The sequence below is a fragment of the Salvia splendens genome, chromosome 14 (assembly GCF_004379255.2).
Source record: "Salvia splendens isolate huo1 chromosome 14, SspV2, whole genome shotgun sequence".
Taxonomy (NCBI): domain Eukaryota; kingdom Viridiplantae; phylum Streptophyta; class Magnoliopsida; order Lamiales; family Lamiaceae; genus Salvia; species Salvia splendens.
Window position 1 is genome coordinate 9,601,528 of NC_056045.1, and position 22,757 is coordinate 9,624,284.

Genomic DNA, 22,757 nt, shown 5'->3' on the forward strand with positions numbered 1-22,757 from the left:
AATTTGACATCTTGAGGACGAATAAGTTCTGTAAAATCTTCCTTCGTATTGAACCGCAGCCCTACTTCCAACCTTGGATCATTTAGATCCGTTGCAGGCTTGTATCTTCTGCTTACAGTTTTGACGACATCACAGTCACTTTCATCCGCCAAGTCATCCTCACTCACACCCGAGCTATGTGAGTCACTGCGAAAATTGTTATTTTCTCCACCATCGTCTAAATCACCAAGGACTCTCATGGAATTCACCACGTTCTTCCATCCCTCAACTTAAGCCGTCATGATGTTGTCCTCTTCCTTATCACTTAGATCATAATCACTGTCTACAAATGCAGGCTGCCCCGTGTTGTCGTCATCAACATCAGCATCAACACCAGCCTTACATTTTCCCTTGGCCTTTCCCTTTCTTTTTCCCTTCACAACAGCACTTTCCTCACCATCAGCTTTCCCTTTTCCCTTTTCATTTCCAACTCTCTAACCCTTTCCATCCCCCTTGCATTTCCTCTCCCCTTTCCAACTCCCACAACCTTTCTTTTTTCCCCTTCCCCTTACTCACAACTCTCTCTTCTTCAGACTTCTTCTCACTTTCCATATCCAACTCATAATCACTAGCTGAACTTTGTACTTACCAATCATCTACACCGACTCCCTCATCCTCACCTTCATCAGATCCTTCACCCTCACCCTCACCCTCACCCTCACCTTCACCCTCACCTTCATCAGATCCCTCATCATCACCATCACTAGATCCCCCATCATCACCATCACCAGACCCCCCAGCATCAATATCACCACCAGACCCCTTAGCATTACCATCCTCTTCACTCTCATCGTCTTCACTTGCGGTTAAACCATCTTTACATTCTCTAACCGGACTTAGAATTTTTTCATGTAACTGACTAATAGTCAATTGTGTTAACTAAATAACAGGCTCCTCAACTGAATCAATCTCCATACCCCTCGGGTGAATTATGTACACATCTATCTCCCCAACACTGACCCCTAGCTTTGCCATCTCGATTACAGACTTGTTGTCAAAACGTTGCACCATTCCATCCTCGAAGCTCATCCTTGGAATCCGATAATAGTACTCTAACCTAGTCACATCAACTCCTAGTTTCTCCAAGACATCATCAACCTCGAGCTTGGACCATCTGTCTGGATCGCATCTGTGAACATACTGAAGCTCACCATTGACATAGTTCTTCCCAAACCTTTCCTCAAGGACACCATTGTAATGCTATCTTGTAATGAAGGTCTCATCTGTATGCATACATGTATAAAGATATCAGTCATCGTAGCTATACATTATAAGATAACATATTGGTCTCATATTTATGCTAAAGGTATTAGTTTAGTCCTAAACATTTACAGACAAGAAAAATGGTCCCTGTCGTCTGGTTCCCCAATACCCAAAGTCCACATAACACCCTTTACAAGTCACAATTGAATGCAGACAAATAAACCCTTTCTGCATAACACCAAACCCTAAAAATTCTCAAAATCATTGGCATATACTCAAATCATATTCAATGGGACCACTTAATAAAGACAACACCATATTCAATACACCACAACCAATAAATGCAAACCCTAGTAAACAAACATGAAATCCATAACAGATTTTGAACTTTACCCCAAAAAAATAAAACGAATTTCAAACAATTTTCAAACAACATTAACTTCTGAATCAAATTCAGGAACTAGATTTTCAGGTGGAGGAGGAGGAGGAGCTGGAATTTGAGGCGAAGGCCGTCTCCGTTCAGTAGGATGAACTAGATGGAGTGGCGGCTTCTGGTGAAACTGGCAGGGATATCGGGCCTTCTTTCTACTCTCAAAATTGGGGTCGCTTTCTGGGGAAGCTCGACGGTCACCGACTGAATAACTAGGGTTCATTTTCAAAGAAGAATGGACATCTGTGTCAGAGCTAGGGTGAAGCAAGCTTGTCGTTAGTGTGAGTGTGTGTATAATAAACTTCTAGATCGAGCTGCCAAGTCCAATGAATCCACTATACACTAGGTCTAGGAACTCAAGGCGACGCGGGAGACTCTGTCGATGGACACACAAACTCTCGCGTTTCAAAGATCCCTCAACCCTCTATACTATAGACTAGTATAGAGAAGCAAGGGGTCGATCCCACGAAGATGGACACGTAAGAAAGCATCTAGAGATTTTTGGTTAGAAAACGGCTGCTGCCACGCAAACTTTGGTTGAGATATAACTACTTCTAGACCTAAGCACTAAATTAAACACTAGACCTAGTAAACTGTAAACAACATGCAGACATTGAACATCCTTAGATCTATGTAATTTTAAACTTACTTCCCAGACCAAGCAAACAATTACCAACTATAGCTAAACAGAACGCAAATAGAAGTGGGGACCAATTTTCAGAAATATCAAGTACGGAAGAAAAGCTGCAACTAACAAACTAAGAACCTAACTAACAATGACATGCTTAACTTTAGCTGAATCAAACACGAAGATGAAGAAAACAGAGCACATACTGGGATTCGAACAAAATTTAAAAAAATTCGGACGTCGGAAACTTGCAAACAACCGGAAATAAAACAGATCTACGTATACTAGGCGAAATGAAATGAAAACACGAAAGCTAGGCATAAATCTCAATCACTCTTCAGATCCAACGTCGGAAACTCAATCCACTCCGGATCCAAGCAAACCGAACCCAACAACAACCAAAATCAACTCCATAGTTCTCGATTCACCCAGATCTACTTCGATCAACACCAGAATCCAACCATTCCACCCAAACTCAGCAACCAACACGAAACTCAAACATCCAACTCAATAATCACAACAAGCTCAAAATAATGAACATCCATAACCAAAACTCAACTGCAGCTCAAATACGGAAAATAGAAATTGCATAAACCACAGAAATTTAACCGAAAATAGAGCCGAGCTTCGAACGGCGAAGCTCGGTGAAATCTTCAGCAATCACTAAAATAAAAATGGGAAATTGTTTCTTCGCCCTCTGCAAGGACGGTATTACACCACAAATGTTGAGAATTTGAAAGCAACAGTGACGGCAAATGCAACCCCCTTCGAAACTCTGAAAATCCCCTAAGTATGCAGAAGTGTGTGAGCTAAGAACCAGAGGCCTAAGTGCCAAATCTCCTTCTAGTCATTTTCCTCCGATCCCTCCGTCTAAGTGCCAGTGACGGCAAATGCAACCCCCTTCGAAACTCTCTTTCTTATATAGATGCGGTAGGATCTTCTAGAAACCTTCGCAGAAATCTCCATTCTGCCCTTCAGTTTCACGATCCCTCCGTCTAGTCATTTTCCTCCGAATTTGCTCACTTATTCGCTGTATTTGCATGGTCCTTGTAATTCATTTTCTTTGTTCCTCGACCTTGTGAATTCTTCTGCACACCTGGCTTAAAACATGTGTTAGACCCTATAATTGTATTAATTCAACCTCTAGACCTATGCATTAAATTAGCCTTATCAAACTGCTCACACTTAAACCGTGCTTGTCCTCAAGCATGAAAGACAAGAAAAAAGATATAAGGCGAATTTCAATGCATAGTTCCCATGAACGATTCTACAAACAAGACACGAACAAAACACAAACTACTAGACCTAGACATACTACTGACTCACAAAGAGAAAACAAACTTTTAAAGAAAACACAGAGAAAACACAAAGGCATGAACTAGCTTCAACTTTTAAGCAGTCGTCCCCCACAAGTTTAAGGTCTATCTGATTCGTCTACAATCTCCAAATCCTCCCTTTTCCTTCTTCTACCTAATCGGTCTGTCAGTTCGTCAAGATAGCCTATTGATTTCCCACTTGTTGGATTCACTCGATCACTCATTCCTCACCAGGGATGTTAGGATCGAATCACTCTTAAGTCAAGGTTACACCACTGATGCGTCGGGTTATGAGAGTTTCTCATTCCTATAATTCCCCTTTCTCTTTAAATTCCTGGGTCAGATTACTATTGATTCCTGCCCTTAATTCCCCCCTTTTATATTTTCCCCTGGACTTCGTCCAGCTTATACCTCTGAATTCTGTTTATTTAATTTTTACTCTGGACTTCGTCCAGCTTATACCTCCTTTTCCTGGACTTCGTCCAGTTTATACCTCATTTTCTGGACTTCGTCCAGCTTATACCTCCAGAACCCAATTTTTATTTTTTTTTCTCCTTACGACTCTTCTCCCTAACCATCAAGTGGTGGCCACTTTTATACAAGTTAGCTCACAATGTATAGGCTTATAACTCATATTTATGGTGGGGCTTCACAACTAGGTCATCTAAGGCATCATCTATCGTCCTTACTTCATTCAAACCGAATTCAGCTTATTAAGGAAAAAGGCCTCAAAGTTGATATGCATCATATCTTCAATTGCTCTCACTAAGGGGATCTTGCCTTATTATATTCACTGGCTCATGCGTCACACATAAAGAAACTAAACCTGAACTAAAGACACCTAATCACATAAGAACACAACTATACGACTCCCTCCCCCTCCCACTTCACTCAAGCTTGTCCCCAAGCAATTCCAGTGAAGGGGGAAAACAGGGAAGAACAAACAAAACACAACAAAACATAAAAAAAACATCAGGTACAACAAACGTGAAAACAAACACACTTCTCACACTTAGACTGAGCACCGGGCTAAGTGGGAGAAAGTACAACAGAAAAACAACCAAAACATGCCAGAAAAGAAACACAAACTTCTCACACTTAGACCAAAAATTGGGCTAAGTGGAAGAAGACATAATCACAGGCAAATATATACAAAATATGGCATGCTGAGAAAAAGAACATATATAAACGAAAAGAAAGAAGAAAGGAAAAATAGAAAAGTAAAAGTTACTTGTTCATGGGGGATTCAATTCGGAGTCTGGCCCCCGCGAGAGCCAGACTTGGGCGGTACGTAGGGTCAGGTCACATTTGCTTTCTTCCTTGTCGGCGAATTCGGCTTCTCTGTCACGTCCTCACTCGGTTGTTTGGTAAATGTCCTCTTCACAATCAGGGTCTTTGATGCCGACGGGGCTAGCAGGGGTTTAGACGCGGGCGAAGGATGCTGGGGAGGTGCACTTCCTTGCCCTGGCTGGGTGGACACCGTGCTGGGTCCAGTAGGCAATTTCGCCTGGGGCTCGGAGAAGTTCTCCTTCATCCATTTTGACATCATCAGCATTAACTCGACAGCCTCCTTCATCTGACCGCTGTGAGCCGACGACTTCCCCACCAATTCAGTCATACGACCCCGTAGGGCCACCATCTCTTCTATGACCATCCTGATTTCTGACCTCATCCATCCCACTTCCTTTCTCATCTCCTCAACTTCAATCTTGGCTGTAGACTCCACAACTTCCGGTTCTCGCTTGACCTGGGGTTCCACTCGGCTGACTTCGTAGAAACACACCTCCTTCCCGAGCATGTACAACAACCCCTTGTTAAAAAAATAGTCAACGTTGAAGATTTCGGGAGGCTCACACATAACCACCTCAGGGGCCGATTTGGCGATCTTCATTATCGTGTTTCGCTGAAGATAAGCCCCTAAAAGGTGACACGTGTACATGTGTCAGGAAGGGTTGGCGGTCATTTGATGGCAAGCCTGGGATAACCAGTAGCCTAAATACACCCGTACTCCCTTAGACATACACCAAGTGAAGTATAAATCCGTCGTTGTCAAGGCCGAGTTGGCAGTCCCCATGAGATTGTAGCTGATAAAGGTCTGAGCAAACCAAAGTATGTGATTCTCTATATGAAACCCCTTTGAAATACTTGTCTTAAACTGTCCCACCTTCGGGTGGGTGATGAACTCCTAAGCTGATTGCGGTTTGAACCCAGGCGTAAATTTCAGCGCTCCAACCACCCGATCATTCCATAGCCCCTCATCATCCTCCGTACGCGTAAACAGTCCCATTCGGAGGGACCATTCGCAGATACTCATTTCATGCTCTTCGGTGAATAGACGGAAGGTGATGGAATCGGCGTCCAAGTCAGTGGTTGATTTCAAACGGAATGTAGAATAGAACTCACGTGCCAGCGTCATCGGGTCCTCCACAGAACTGTGCTTCAACAACCAATCGAAACCGATGACATCAATGAACTGCCGGAATTCTTCATCAGAACCTATCTCTTTTAACTCCTCAGGATCATATCGTTTACCAGACTTAGCGAGCTTACCCGGGCCACTCCGTTCTTTGTAGGTCACCGCCTGTTTGGGGTCATCAAACTTCCGCATCGCGTCAAGAAAGCCCTTCGTAATCCATACCCCCGCAGTGTCGAAATTTAGTTCTTCCTCCTGCTCCTCTTCAGATTCACTAGACGGAGGAGGGCCGGTAGGTTCCTTGGTGAAGGGAACTCTAGTTGGGGCTGGGAGCGAAGCTGCCTCAGACTTGCTTCTTGTGGTAGGCTTAACCTTCTTGACCCTGGAAGCAACGGCTTGCTTTCCCTTCCTATTCCGCTCGGCCGCCAGACGGCGTTCCTCCTCGGCACTCTCCTCTTCGCCAGGTCTAGGAGTCCCTTCTCAGCTGCTGTGGTTGCTGGACCCAGCACTTCCCTTGCAGTTTGCTGGTCGGAGTTATCAATTTCGTCCAACAAGCTCCAGCGAGCTTGTCTCCTGGATTCCCGTCTGTCCAACGGCGAATCCGTCCCCTCCGGGATATCTGTCAGATCCACAATGAGATTAACCTCGTCCTCAACGGGTTCTTGTACTTCTTCAGTAATGGGGGCATCTGCCTCCCCAGATAACCCAGGGGTTGCCCCCTCAATATAAATAGGGGTTCCCCCTCAGCAACTTCCTTCTCAGAAATTAGGGCATCGCTGCCCGCCATCCTTTCCGGGGTTCTCCCCCCAACAAATTCTTCACAAATACCAGGGGTCGCCCCCTCCAACTCACCAACAGGGCCCCCTCAAAAACTTCACCACAAAAAAACAGGGGTCTCCCCCTCAACCTTATCAGTCGGGGTTTCCCCCTCCAAAACTTCACCAGAAATAATAGGGGTCTCCCCCTCAAGATCACCAACAGCAGAAACAACAGGGGTTTCCCCCTCAAGATCACCTACAGCAGAAACAACAGGGGTTTCCCCCTCAAGATCACCAACAGCAGAAACAACAAGGGTTTCCCCCTCAACAACCGTCATCTGTTCCATCTCCGCAACTAGATCTGCCCCTTGTTCCTGCTCTTCGCCCACCATGACTTCTTTTTCCGGTTCGCCAGTAAACGGGTTGACTTCTGCATGTATGGTAGATGGTCGAGAAATCGTATCCTCTGGAACTTGCGGCGGTTGTGGTGCGGTGGTCGTGGTGGATGTCGATGCGGCGGGCGTGGCCTTCCCCATCATTTTCGTGAGCAGGGCGAAAGCTTTCATTGCCTCCTCCGGACCGCCAAATTTCTGCATCAGTTCTGCCATGAAAGTCGCTGCGTTGGGATCGGCAGATCCGGCGGTGCTTCCTGCATTTGATGTGTTCTCCATTGCCTGAATCTGAAAATTCCTCAAAAACTTTGAAAGAATTTACGGGTTAGGGTTAGTGAATGTTAGGTATCGCGAGAGAGAAGAATTAGGGATTTTTTATTTTGTGAGAGAGAGAATTTGCTTTAAGAAGAAATAACCGTATGGGACGAAAAAAAGTAAAAATGGGTAAGGGCGCGTACGGTTTTGCAGACGGTTGCAGGCGTGATGTAAGCAACCGTTCGCCTTCCCATAAAGTAATACTTGAATTTCAAAAACTGTACCACTTCCCTCCCAACCTAAGTTTCTCTGCCCCATGTAAATGCTACTCTCCGCGATACCACACTTAGGCAAAAACAAACGAAAATGAAACGCCAGACTCCCAGGTGGAGGATTCAAAACGTGACAAAACAATTTCCCTAAGGAGTCTGGTGATTCGAAAATATTTTTTGAAGATTAATTTTTTTTTCTCTTTGTTTGGTATTTTTTTCTTTTACAAAAACAGCTGAATATTTACACTTTCGATTGAGCACTCTCTAGATTCCTTGGTTCAGTGAAAAGATAAGAAAAGAAACATTCCAATTTACCTGACCCAGGAATTCATCGAGAGTATTCCCCCCAGACCAATTAAGCGATAATAGGGAGTGCGCGTAGTGGCACTTCCTCCACTACACACAACTCAGAATTATCCCTAAAAATCTTCACCCGATGACCATTAACAAGAAAAAGAGTAGAGTTTAAGGCACTTCCCTGGATCTCCACAGCTCCGTTTGCTCGAAGACTCACGATAGTGTAAGGCCCAACCCATTTGGACTTCAGTTTCCCTGGCATCAGCTTGAGCCTGGATTGAAACAGGAGAACTTTCTGCCTCACTTGTAGTTCCTTGACCTGGAGATTTTTGTCATGCCAAAGCTTAGTTTTCTCCTTATACCACATCGCAGATTCATAAGACTCAAGCCTTAGTTCCTCCAGCTCCTGAAGCTGCAGTTTCCTCTCTTCCTTACAAGCTTGAGGGTTCATGTTAATTTCCTTGACCGCCCAGTATGCTCTATGCTCCACTCCTACGGGCAGATGGCACATATTGACAAAAACCAATCTGTAGGGTGACATTCCGATAGGCGTTTTGTATGCTGTCTGGTAGGCCCACAATGCATCTCCTAGCCTCTTACTCCAGTCCTTCCTTGACGGATTCACCGTCTTCTCCAATATCGCCTTTATCTCCCTGTTGGAGATCTCGGCCTGTCCATTAGACTAAGGATGATACGGGGTAGAAAGCCTATGGTGGACCCCGTATTTCCTCATCAGAGCCTCTATTGTCCTGTTACAGAAGTGCGTCCCTTGGTCAGAAATAATTGCACGTGACACTCCGTATCTATTGAAGATGTTGGCTCTAAGGAACTTGGCCACTTCTTTGGCCTCACAAGACGTGGTGGCCTTTGCTTCTATCCACTTCGAGACATAATCTACAGCCACAAGTATATAAGTATTCCCATATGAAGATGGAAATGGACCCATAAAATCCATTCCCCAAACGTAGAAAATCTCGCAAACAATTACTGGGAATTGCGGCTTTTCATCTCTCTTCGAAATTCCTCTCGTATGTTGGCATCTTTCACAGTTTTGACAGAATTCGAAGGCATCATTGTGTAACGTAGGCCAATAAAATCCACTATCTAACACCTTCCTTGCTGTTTTCCTCAGTCCAAAGTAACCTCCACACGCTAGGGCATGGCAATGATTAAGCACATCTTTCTGCTCCCATTCTGGAATACACCTCCTAATTACTTGGTCGACTCCCATTCTCCATAGATATGGGTCGTCCCAAAAATAATACTTGGCTTCGCTTTTCAGTTTCATCTTCTGTGCCCGGGTGATTGATTGAGAGCTTGGTACCTCTCAGTGACCAAGTAGTTTGCTAGGTCTGCGAACCAAGGTTCAGCGTTTAGATGTCATTTTCCTTTCTCAGAATCTCCTGGACCTGTTGTTGCCATCACCATTTCCCAACAGATGGGTCCAGGAAATGTTCCTATACAGTACAAATGCTCCTCCTGGAATGCATCAGGTATAGCTTCATCTGTCTCTCCTTGGAAAATCTTGCTCAAGTGATCAGCTACTTTGTTTTCTGTCCCATTTTTGTCTCTGACTTCCCAATCAAATTCCCGCAATAGCAACACCCAACGGATTAATCTTGGCTTGGATTCTTTCTTCGTCAGCAAGTACTTGATAGCTGCATGGTCAGTGAAGACTATCACCCTCGACCCCAGCAAGTACGGGCGAAACTTCTCAAACGAGTATACTACCGCCAGCATTTCTTTCTCTGTGGTGTCATAATTCTTCTGGGCCTGATTGAGTGTTTTTTATGCATAAAAAATCACATAGCTTTTCCCATCAATCCTTTGACCTAGCACTGCCCCCACTGCGTAATCGCTCGCGTCACACATTATTTTAAATGGTAAACTCCAGTCAGGCGCCCTGATAATAGGGGCAGAGACTAGTTTATCCTTTAGTAGCTGAAAAGCTTCCTTGCACCCCTCGTCGAAAACGAAGTCAACTTCATTATGTAACAAATGGGTGAGTGGTTGGGCAATCCTAGCAAAATCCTTAATGAATCTTCTGTAGAAACCCGCATGACCTAGGAATCCTCTAACTTCTTTTTGATTCGTCGGGTAAGGTAATTTTGAGATCACATCAACCTTCACTTGGTCTACCTGTATACCCCTCTCTGAAACTACATGCCCTAGGACAATTCCTTCAGGGACCATAAAGTGGCATTTTTTAAAATTTAGAACCAAATGCTTTTCCTGGCACCTCCTCAACACTATATCCAAACTTGCTAGACAGGAGTCAAAAGAATTCCCATACACGGTGAAATCATCCATGAAAATCTCGATGCAATCCTCCAATAAATCCGAGAAGATACTCATCATGCACCGTTGAAAAGTGTCCGGTGCATTACACAACCCTAACGGCATCCTTCTATAAGCATACGTTCCGAAGGGACACGTAAATGTAGTCTTCTCTTGGTCCTCGGGATCCATGGAGATTTGAAAGTATCCATTGTACCCGTCAAGGAAACAGAAATATTGCTTGCCTGGCAATTTCTCCAGCATCTGATCAATAAAAGGTAAGGGAAAATGATCTTTCCTTGTCGCTTCATTCAACTTTCTATAATCGATGCACATCCTCCACCCAGTAACTAGTCGAATGGGCACCAGCTCGTTCTTGTCATTCTTGACAACCTGTATTCCTGACTTTTTAGGTACCATATGGACTGGACTAACCCATTCGCTGTCGGGTATGGAGTAAATGATTCCCAGCAAAAGCAGCTTCAAAACTTCCTTCAAAACTTCCTCTCTCATATTCGGATTTAGCTTGCGTTGTGGATCTCTACATGCCTTCGTACCTTCCTCAAGCCTAATGTGGTGCATACAAAGATCAGGACTGATTCCCACTAGGTCGGAGAGAGTCCATCCTATAGCCTTCTTGTTTCTTCTGATCACATTCAGCAATTCCACCTCCTGTTCTTTGGTCAAGTTGTTGTTGATGATAACGGGAAAAGTCTCATTCTCTTCTAGATAAGCATACTTGAGGCCTGGTGGGAGCACTTTCAGTTCTTTCTTCAGGGTACTTGCCTCCTGGGGCAAGGGATTTTTCTCTGTTCCATCGGATATCATTTCTTTCCCTGACCTAGAAGAAGTCTCCATGCTCGCCACATGGGGTGTCTTCCTTGACTTAGCTACTCCTGGATTTTTACAGAATTCCAAGATTACTTTAGCCAGCTCTTCATCTGATTATTCACTTGTGTTCATTGCTTCACACCATCCAGCCACTTCTCTGTCGATAGAGTAACTCATCTCCGAATTTTCAATCTGTTCCTGTATCAATTCTGTCTCAAGATATTCCTGGACCAGGGGGTTAATAACATCGATAGCATGCAAATTTTTTACATCAAGAGGTTTTTTCATTGCTTCATCGATGCTAAAGGTATATTTTCCCCCATTGTAGTCGAGGCATATAGTTCCATCAAAAACATCAATTATGGTCTTGGCTATATGGAGAAAAGGCCTCCCTAGAAGTACACCACTAGACTCAGCAGACTCATTGTCACTCATCTTTATCACATGAAAATCAGCTGGGTACAAGAAATCTTGCACTCTAACTATCACATTCTCAAGCACTCCTTCAGGGCAAATACACGACCTATCCGCTAGCTGGATTACCACTTTCGTATCTACCATACTTACTCCTACCAGTTTCTTGCAAATGGAAAGCGGTAACACATTTATTGATGCCCCTAAATCACACATTGCATGCTCAATTTGTACATCACCAATGGAAATGGGTAAGGTGAACATACCTAGGTCAGTACATTTTGAAGGCATCCTTCGTTTTTGAATCACTGCGGATACGTTCTCGCCTATCAGGATCTTCCCACTAGGTCTTGTCTTCCCAGCTATAAATTCCTTAATGAACTTGCTAAATACTGGTAACTTCAAGGCTTGTACGAACGGCAAATTAATCTCCAACTTCCCAAAAATGTCCATGAAGTCTACCGGTTCTTCCTTCTTTTTCCTAGCTTCCCCTCGATGTGGGAACAGTTTCATTTGTTTCTCTGCACCCGTAGAACCTCCAGCTGAAAACTCATCCGTTCCTTTTCTCGCCACCTCATTCTCTACTTCCGGCTCTGGGTCTAGGAAAAATGGCTCAGCCATACTTGGTAAAGGTTTATCCAAATCACCTTCCTGAAGGTCATCTATATTCCTAAAACCCCTTGCTTCCAAATTCTTGGACTCAGGAGTTAGATCCTTCCTTACATTGTCCTTCACGGAAGGCGTTTCTTCTTCCTTCCTCATCGCTGGACCTTCATATCTTCGCCCAGATCGTAAAGTGATCTGACTGATGTTAGCTCTGTCTGGCGGCCTTACTGAGGCAGGGATCTTCCCTTCATTTCCTCACATCTCGCTCAAGGTTGTAGCGATCTGGGACATTTGCTTTGCCCACATATCCATTGCTGCCTTCTGTTCTAATTGAGCATCCTGGAGCTTATGCACCACGTCATTGTTGGACTGGAAGTTGTTCTGCATATTCTGTTGAGAACTGACTAAATCATGTACCATATCATCTAGATTCCTTGGTGGTTTAGGATTAGACTGTCCTGCACTTGGTCCTGGACCCAGATGTGGACCACTTCCTTGATTCTGGCGGAAGTTTCCTTGACCTCCTGAATTGTTGTTATACTGATTTCCCGGCCCTTGATTCCCCGGGTAGGTAGGTTGGGGATTTTGATAATTCCCAGTGTAATTCCTTTGATGTGGCGGCACTTAAGAGTTTCCCTGATTCTGATTCTTGTTCCCCCAATTAGAATGAGGTTGATGCATCAACTAAGTGTTCTGTTGTGGAGGTGGCTGGTTCGGATCGTTGTCAGACCATCTAAAATTGGGATGGTTTCTCCACGGTGCATCCCTCTCTCTTCCGGGGTTCCAACTCCCATCTAGGTTCCAACTTCCCATCGCATTAGCTTGGGCCTGGTAATCTCCTACGTGAGGATCATAATACTGTTGTGTTGGAATTTCTCCTGGACATGGAGATTTATCCTTCACTTGTGCAGCTGGCGGAGTGGTTTTCTCTATTGCATTCAACAATGCTTTCTCGAGCCTATCTATTCTTGCCTCGACTCTCTCGTCATCCTGCTCCCTCAGGGCATTGGCTGATCCTCTCCTCATAACATTCCTCGGGCTGTCGTATGCCTTTTTAGCCTCTATCAACTTTCCCAGATTCTCTCTTGCCTCGCTACCCCTCTTCTTCGTAAAATTTCCCCCGCTCGAGGAGTTCATCAAATCCTTCGACTCGGGGTTTGCTCCTTCATAGAAAAATAATAAATCTCTGCCTCGATCATTCTGTGATTCGGGGCAGGCGTCCAGCAAACCCTTGAATCGCGACCAATATTGGCTCAACGACTCATCGTAATCCTGCTTGCACTCCACTATCTCCTTCTTCAGAGCATTTGTCTTGTTGGAGGGAAAGAAATAATCTAGGAACTCCAATTTAAAGTCCCTCCATGTGCGAATAGAATCTGGGGGTAACCTCAATAACCACGTGTTGGCTTCACCCTTCAAGGTAAAAGGAACCGCGCAGGCGATAGTCCTCCTCCGTTGCATCATTTGGCCTCTTCTGAATGCTACACAATTTGTTGAATTCATTTAAGAACTCGTACGGGCACTCATTCCTACGCCCAGAGAATGTTGGCAGAAAGCCGAGCACATTCGTCTTGATCTCAATGGCCCTCTGGCGCAGATTCAACACTATAGCTTGGGCTGGCTCACCATCTAGATGGGCCATGAGCGAACCAATCTCCGGATCTGGATCGACCACGTGTGCCATGTCTCTTATTTCTGCATCTTCTGTATCTGTCTCTGAAGATGATTTGGGATCCTCCCTTCCTGACGAACTCCAACTCTCGTCGCTTTCTGAACCAAACAGAAATGGATCTCCTGTTGATAAACCCGATCTGGTGGTGACCGTAGATGCTGTGTTCTTGACTTGCCAAATAAACTGCTCGTTCCTCCACTCAGATGAGTCACCACAGTGTCCAAACCACGAGTCTTTGCTCATAAACTGAAAATAAAGGAAAAGAAAGAAAAATTAAGAACTATGTACACCAAAATTCTTTAAACACAATCACAAATTACGCTTTCCATCCCCGGTAACGGCGCCATTTGAAGCACACTTGTCGTTAGTGTGAGTGTGTGTATAATAAACTTCTAGATCGAGCTGCCAAGTCCAATGAATCCACTAAACACTAGGTCTAGGAACTCAAGGCGACGCGGGAGACTCTGTCGATGGACACACAAACTTTCGCGTTTCAAAGATCCCTCAACCCGTTATACTATAGACTAGTATAGAGAAGCAAGGGGTCGATCCCACGAAGATGGACACGTAAGAAAGCATCTAGAGAATTTTTTGTTAGAAAACGGCTGCTGCCATGCAAACTTGGGTTGAGATATAACTACTTCTAGACCTAAGCACGAAATTAAACACTAGACCTAGTAAACTGTAAACAGCATGCAGATATCGAACATCCTTAGATCTATATAATTTTAAACTTACTTCCTAGACCAAGCAAACAATTACCAACTATAGCTAAACAGAATGCAAATAGAAGTGGGGACCAACTTCCAGAAATATCAAGTACGGAAGAAAAGCTGCAACTAACAAACTAAAAACCTAACTAACAATGACATGCTTAACTTTAGCTGATTAAACACGAAGATGAAGAAAACAGAGCACATACCGGGATTCGAATAAAATGTAAAAAAATTCGGACGTCGGAAACTTGCAAGCAACCGGAAATAAAATAGATCTACGTATACTAGGCGAAATGAAATGAAAACACGAAAGCTAGGCATAAATCCAACGATTCCACCCAAACTCAGCAACCAACACGAAACTCAAACATCCAACTCAGTAATCACAACAAACTCAAAATAATGAACATCCATAACCAAAACTCAACAGCAGCTCAAATATGGAAAATAGAAATTGCATAAACCACGGAAATTTAACCGAAAACAGAGCCGAGCTTCGAACGGCGAAGCTCGGTGAAATCTTCAGCAATCACTAAAATAAAAACGGGAAATTGTTTCTTCGCCCTCTGCAAGGACGGTATTACACCACAAATGTCGAGAATTTGAAAGCAACAGTGACGGCAAACTCAACCCCCTTCGAAACTCTGAAAATTCCCTAAGTATGCAGAAGTGTGTGAGCTAAGAACCAGAGGCCTAAGTGCCAAAAGTCCTACTGAGCATTGCATGCTCTCTTCCTTATATAGATGCGCTAGGATCTTCTAGAAACTTTCGCAGAAATCTCCATTCTGCCCTTCAGTTTCACGATCCCTCCGTCTAGTCTCCGTCTAGTCATTTTCCTCCGAATTTGCTCACTTATTCGCCGTATTTGCATGGTCCTTGTAATTCATCTTCTTTGTTCCTCGACCTGGCGAATTCTTCTGCACACCTGGCTTAAAACATGTGTTAGACCCTATAATTGTATTAATTCAACCCCTAGACCTATGCATTAAATTAGCCTTATCATATGGTTATAACCCACAAATCCCGATGCAGCCGACGGCGGTCCTTGTTCGGTGTCAGGCGGATGTGAATCGCTCGTCTCAGAACTACCAGTAGTCGAGACCTTCCTCTTCCTCGCATATGCTTGTTTCACGTCGACGAGACCTTCGATAGAATGGTCGTTTGGGTACGGCGACTTCCAACTCATGGCAACCAACAATAATCTGTCGGAATCGGCCGGAATCGGGCTTCTTGGTCAGAATCGGAACCAGGGTTCTTCTTCTTAGAGAGTGACGAGAGAGAAGATAGAAAAGAGAGAATGACGAGAGAGAAGATTGAAAAGAGAGAGATTGACGTTTGATGTTCCAAAACCCACACTTAGTGAAAATTGGGGTTTGATGTTTCATATTCAAAATATTTAAAAAAATTGAATTATTTAGCAAAATAATTAACATAACCAACTAATAATCTCAGATTAAGTCTAATCAGGTCAAAATTGGGCTAAATCATGGTTGACCGTAAAAAATGACGGAAACCGTAAAAAAGGATGTAATAGATAGCATTTTCGTATGTTTCGGACTTGAATTTCAAAAAGTTAATGTTCTTGACCAAAATCGTAAATCGGTCATATGTTTAGGACCAAATTAGTACTATACTTCTAAATGTATAAAAAATGGGCTAGGAAGAAATTATGTTTTTTATTACTGTATTAGGAACAGTATTTGTTGTACAAATTTGCTCAGCAGAGGATCTAACCGATCAATAATACATATGTCCTATTAAAAATAAAATATTTTCTTTTTTGGGTTGTCCCATTAAAAATAACACATTTCTAAAAATGAAAACATCATGTTAGAAAGGAAAGATTGCAACAGATTGCAATTAGAATCAATAGCACAATTAGGTGATTGAGAGAATATTGAGATGATTGAGAGAATATTGTGTATTAATAATCTTACCATGTACATTGGCTACTACACCCTATTTAAAGGGGTTCTCTATACAATTGAAAATCATCCCATTCAATACAAACCAATTGTCTTCTCCCTTCTCCAATATGCCGATTACACCATTTAACATGGTATCAGAGCGGGTCTGGACTCAGAAAAGGTATCATCATCGTCCTTGATACCCTTCTCGGCCCTTTCCCGTGTTACTTTTTACTTTTCCCGTACCTGTACCTGTACCAGCAAATATGTCAGACGAAGAAGATCAGAAACTAACAGAAACTACCAATAAGTCCATGACGGACGAATTTGCCCGACAATTCACCAATTTCATGCGCAATAGTTTTGCGATGAACCCAAACCAAAACAACCCCCCAGAAACTCCTGTTGTGTCTTACAGAATAGACACACAGCCCCTCCACATCGGCGGGGACAAACTCAACGGAGAGAATTACGCTCTCTGGTCCGTACTCATGAAGGCGGCAATAAGTGGTCGGGGGATGATATCTCACGTGACCGGAGTTCCAACCCCCCCACCACGAACCGATCCAGCCTTCACGCAGTGGCAGCAGGCAGACCACTGTGTGTTTACATGGCTGACCCAAAACATCGAATCTCGACTAGTCGGTCGAATTTCACAACATCCGACGGCCAAGCACATCTGGGATGCGTTGGCCGTCACATATGGGAGCGGAGGAGACCGAATTCAGGTGTATGATCTCCAGTTCAAAGCGAGTACACTAAGACAGGGGAGCAGCTCATTAGACGAAATATGGAGCAAGTTGCAAGAAATATGGATCTCCATTGATCAAAGGCAGAGCAATCCAATGAAATACCCAGAGGACATTGAAATCCACAACAAATTCATACAAGATCAGAGATTATGCCAATTTGTCTACGCCATTGATAGCAAGTATGAATCAACCAAGAGAGAAATACTGAAATTAAATCCACTTCCCTCAGTAGACTTCGCATATAACCTGGTCCAGCAGGAGGAGACGCGTCTCCGGGTATTGCAGGCGGCGAACAGTGGTGGAGCAGCAACCGATGGAATCGGGGCAGGCCTCGCCGTGCGAGGGTGGCAAAACCACACCGGCGGCTCGCGGGGTGGTAATCGCAGCGGTAATGGCAGAAAGCAAACAAACCGAGGTGATGAGGAGGACAAATCGAAGCTAGTTTGTTCGTATTGCAAACGGAAGAAGCATACGAAAGATTCGTGCTTCGAACTCATCGGATATCCCGATTGGTGGGAGGAGAAGCATGGTAAACCGCCACCGCCGTCGCGGGCACCCTGGAACCGCGGTGGGCATGCCGCCGCAGCACTCGGGGGAGACGGAGGCCGCGACATCGGAGGAGCCATCCAGCCAACAATTTCAGCCGACCCCGCCGTTACCCAACCGACGAATAGGATCGGGACGGCGAATTTGGTCGCCGGAAGGAGCGGGAGTGTGATCCATGAATGGAGTGAGGAGCTATGTGGAGAAGACGATCTGGAGGCGGAACGAGCTAGGGCTTCAGGTAAAGGGGTCTCTTTGATAAGAGAGACCCCCACTGTTGTTAAATTACAAAACTTACCCCATATTCCTGTTAAATTCCGAAAGCTACCCCATGCCACTAATAAATTTCAGAAATTACCCCACTCTTCCGAAAATTCCATAAATACCCCAATCTTAAGCAAAAACCAATTTCAGCCCCTCAGGAATTACGGAATTGCGTGTCAAGTGTCTAGTGGATATGAGAAAAATGATAGATGGATATTTGATTGTGGGGCAACTGATACGATAACTTATGATGCATCAGATCTTACAGGGATTCAAAAATCCCAGAAATCTCATATTCAGACAGCTAATGGGGAATTTACAAAAGTTGAGGGGGCGGGAACTGTGAAAATATCACCTACCCTTCAATTATCCAACTGCCTTTACATTCCTTCAATGTCTCATAAATTGTTGTCTATTAGCCATGTCACGAAGGAATTAAATTGTACCTTATTGATGCAACCTCATTTCTGTCTCTTGCAGGATATCCGAACCGGGGAAATAATTGGACGTGGCACTGAACGCGATGGATTGTACTATGTGGACGAGATAGCTCAAAAAGGGACCGCCATGCTAACTCACGGGTCTACTGATAGGAAAGCTTGGCTTTGGCATCGACGCTTAGGACATCCCTCTATCGGTTACTTAAAACTATTGTTTCCTAATTTTGTTTCTAAGTATGATGAGTATTGTGAAACCTGTTTTTTGGCCAAAAGCCACCGAACCTCTTATCCTTTGAATAATACTCGTGTTGATTTCCCTTTTTCCTTAATCCACTCTGATGTTTGGGGGCCCGCACCTTTTATTGGAGGGCAGGATCTTAGATACTATTTAATTTTTGTAGATGACTGCACTCGGATGACTTGGGTATATTTCATGAAACAAAAATCTGAGGTCTATACTCATTTTGCACATTTTTTCACCCTCATTAAAACCCAGTACCAACACTCTATAAAAATTCTAAGGTCAGATAACGGAAGGGAATTCGTTAATTCGGCCATGAAACAATTTTTCCAAGAAAATGAGTTGATTCATCAAACCAGTTGTGCCTATACCCCCGAACAAAATGGTGTAGCCGAAAGAAAAAACCGTTCCCTCCTTGAAATGACTCGCTCTATGCTCATCGAATCAAAAGCCCCAAACCAGTTCTGGCCAGAAGCTATTGCCACCTCGGCCTACCTTTTAAACAGACTACCCACAAGTATCCTCAAATACCAAACACCACTCCAAGCCCTATCCTCCTTCACTAAAATCCCTCCACCATTAACTCTTGAACCACGAGTTTTTGGGTGCTCCGTGTTTGTCCATACCCCAAAACATGAACGAACCAAACTTTCTCCTTGTGCAATTAAGTGTGTATTTGTGGGATACGGGGTAAACCAAAAGGGGTATAGGTGCTTCGATCCTAAAACCAACCGAATGTTTATCACAATGAACTGCAATTTCCTTGAAACCGAGTACTTTTATACCCACCTTAGCAGTCAGGGGGAGAATAGTAGTAAGGACCCGCTAAGTTGGATATCAGCGCCAATGCCAACGCCGAGTAATCCTGAAGCGGGCCTAACCGAAGCGGCAGTAAGCGGTACCGCTGAGCAAGTCTCTGAAGTAGGACATTCCATTACTGAAGGTGTCACACAACCACCTACTTCCCCGTTAAGGCTATCCAATGTAAGTTTCGATAACCCTGCTCCTCAGATTTCCATTACTACTAATAATGGAAGTATAGAGGAAGAAACAGGCCCACTGGTGGTGAACACGAATGAGGAAATCAGCGGGGCAGAAGAAGTCGAAGGAATTGATCCCGACACAGGAGGGTACATTCTTCCCCACCGAGCCAACAGGGGAGTTCCGCCAAAGAGATACACCCCGGAGAGGATTAACAGGAAGGCCCGCTACTCTGTGGCTTGCCTAGTTACGAGTCATCTGTCAGAAATGGCTCAAGCATTTGAGAAGGCACTGTATGAGGAGGAAGAGATTCCACAGTCATGGGAAGAGGTTATGCGACATAAGCACTGGAGGGAGGCAATGCAAAAGGAGATAGATGCACTGATCCGAAACAATACTTGGGAAACGTGCATCTTACCCAAGGGGAAGCGGCCGGTAGGATGTCGATGGGTCTTCACTATCAAGAGGAGACCAGATGGCTCAATTGAGAGGTACAAAGCACGGCTAGTCACAAAGGGCTATACCCAGACATATGGGGTAGATTATTCGGAGACTTTCTCTCCAGTTGCCAAGATGAATACAATTAGAGTCTTATTGTCTGTGGCAGCAAATAAAGATTGGCCACTGCATCAATTTGATGTGACGAATGCATTTCTTCATGGTGAGCTAAAAAAGGAAGAAGAAGTGTATATGGAGGCCCCTCCAGGATTCGCAGCAGACTTCGGGATAGGAGAAGGATGTAGGCTGAAGAAGACTTTATATGGGTTGAAACAGTCCCCGAGAGTATGGTTTGGGAAGTTCACCGGGGCAATGATTAGTTATGGATACAAACAGAGTAACTCTGATCATACTCTGTTTCTAAAAAAGAGAGGAGATAAAATCACTTGCTTAATCATATATGTCGATGACATGATTATCACAGGTGACGACTTGGAAGAGATTGAGAACTTGAAAAGGAACCTGTTTCAGGAGTTCGAGATGAAGGATTTAGGGGATCTTAAGTTCTTCCTTGGGATCGAGGTGTTGAGATCACAGAGGGGGATCTTTTTGAGACAGAGAAAATATATTCTGGACATTCTTGCAGAAACAGGACTTCTAGAGTGTAAACCGGCAGATACGCCCATAGTAGTTAATCACGGATTGCAGATTAATGATAAAGCAGAGTTGACCGATCGAGGTCGATATCAGCGACTGGTTGGGAAGCTCATCTACCTATCGCATACTAGGCCAGACATCGCCTACGCCGTAGGGGTTGTGAGTCAGTTCATGCATAAACCACAGATAGACCATATGGAGGCAGCTCTTAGAATTTGTCGATATCTGAAGGGGACAACAGGACATGGAGTGTTATTTTCAAAAAATGGGAACCTTGAAATTCATGGATACACGGATGCTGATTGGGCCGGGAATCCGAATGATAGGAGGTCAACCGCAGGGTATTTTACCTTTGTTGGGGGTAACTTAGTAACTTGGAGGAGTAAAAAACAGAAAGTGGTGGCGCTTTCTAGTGCCGAGGCCGAATTTCGTGGTATCAAAAGTGGACTAACTGAGATAATGTGGCTAAGAAGGTTGATGAAAGAACTTGGTCTCTCTCCAAGAAAGGAGTGCCGACTATACTGTGATAACAAGGCCGCCATAAGTATTTCAGAAAATCCGGTTCAACATGATCGAACCAAACATGTCGAAGTGGACAGACATTTTATCAAAGAGAACATTGAAAGGGGAGTTGTCGAGCTACCATTTGTTCGCTCAGAAGATCAGCTGGCGGACATGTTGACAAAGGCGGTCAATACGAGAGCCTTTGAAGATGCCCTTCGCAAATTGAGTATTGGAGACCCCACCACTCAATTTGAGGGGGAGTGTTAGAAAGGAAAGATTGCAACAGATTGCAATTAGAATCAATAGCACAATTAGGTGATTGAGAGAATATTGAGATGATTGAGAGAATATTGTGTATTAATAATCTTACCATGTACATTGGCTACTACACCCTATTTAAAGGGGTTCTCTATACAATTGAAAATCATCCCATTCAATACAAACCAATTGTCTTCTCCCTTCTCCAATATGCCGATTACACCATTTAACACATCACTCTCTCTACTTTTTTCGCTCTCTTACTTTCCCCTCTTCTCATTAATTCACAAAACAACACTACATAAAATTTCGTGCCAAAAACCAAATGTTTCATATTTTAATAGGACGCAGGGAGTATATATAAGTATATTACTAAAAGGAGGTGGAGACTTCCAAACAAAGTCAACTTAATAAGCTATTTTTTCAATACTCGTTGTTTGGATTAAAAAAATCGTTTTGATAAAAAAGAGCATAATTTTATTCATCTATATCGCTTGTTACGAAAATCTCATAAGACAAAAAAGAGTACATACATTTGCAGGGTTGCAAACGCATTCCGCATTGTAAATAAGAGAAATTAGAAACAATATATAAGCATTGTGTAGCTCCAAAGAGTTTGAGACATTATGGAAATGGCCTAAAAATAAATTGGTGTGTGGCTTTAACCCAAAGTGAATAATATTAAACTAATGTGTAGTCGATGATTCTAACAAGTGGTATTAAAATCTCTCTGACTTTGGGGCTTTAGGGTAGTCCTAAGCAGGATGACTTAGGTTAGAGTCTTGTTTGGAATGACTCGATGTGTGTGCTGCGTTCCTGATGTGGTTTCAGTTTGAGGGGATTTTGTGGGATTGCAAATCCATCACACATTTGAGAATGAGGGAAGTTCAAAGTAATATATAAGTGTTGTTCAACTCCAATTAGTTTGAGACCTTTTAGGATTACCCAAAACCAAATACGTGTGGGTTTGACCTAATGCGGACAATATCAAACTAATATGTAATCAACGATCCTAAGAAGTGGTATAAGAGCGAGCCCTAAGCCACATGATTTTTAGGGAGTGACCTAAAAATAAATTCGTGTAGGTTTGACTCAAAGCAACAAATATGAGTAGTAAACATGAAGAGTTATCTTGAATTACATTTTGTGCCAAATAAGTGATTTTAGGGGCACTAGAGTGATATTAGTGGTTCACAAGTTATTTTCAAGTTATTACTACCTCCGTCTCTTAAAAATAAAAACTTTTGAAACTT